The sequence below is a fragment of the Penaeus monodon genome, chromosome 22 (genome assembly GCF_015228065.2).
Source record: "Penaeus monodon isolate SGIC_2016 chromosome 22, NSTDA_Pmon_1, whole genome shotgun sequence".
Lineage (NCBI taxonomy): Eukaryota > Metazoa > Arthropoda > Malacostraca > Decapoda > Penaeidae > Penaeus > Penaeus monodon.
Genome location: NC_051407.1, coordinates 8,388,085 through 8,388,778, shown reverse-complemented (window position 1 = coordinate 8,388,778; position 694 = coordinate 8,388,085).

The window sequence follows — 694 nt, the reverse complement described above, 5'->3', positions numbered from 1 at the left end:
TACATCGTCCATCCCGATGATATGTGTTTTTCGCAGAAGTTGATCCGTAGAGAAGGATTCAAACGTATACCGGTGCCATTCCCGGGGGCGCGGGGAAGGGAAATGCATTGGGAACAGGGGGCAGAGGTGGAGGCAGGAGCTCTGGTAGAGATCCTAACGGGCGAGGTGTGATTCACGTAAAACGAATATCGATTAGCATTTCTGAATCGGAGGTATGGACTCATGAAATTGATGATTGTTTCTAAAATAGATTCTCTGTAGGTATTTAGGAGTACAACAATAATCGTTATTGTTTTTTGTTAATACCATTAGCAACAGGATGCGATTTATTACTATTATACTGAGTTTGGAAATGTAAGTAACAGTAATGATATAATTGGTATTATGACTGAATAATATCTTTTATGTTTCTTAGACTGGAGTTTACAGCATTTTTTATCTATTATTATTATTTTTTCCTATTTTGATATCAAACAATGATATAGAACTTTTACTTACGGGCAGGTTTTGACTCTGCTTGTAAAGCCACGGTGAATAACACCAACAGAATCACCAGTATTGCTTTTGGGAAAAAGTTATCAATAAAAAGACGTTAAAACTTGTACTTGTTAAGATATGTCAATAAATAAACTGTAATTTATTTCACGATAATCTAAAGTATATAAGTGGACCGTCGGTGGTACTAACAATAATG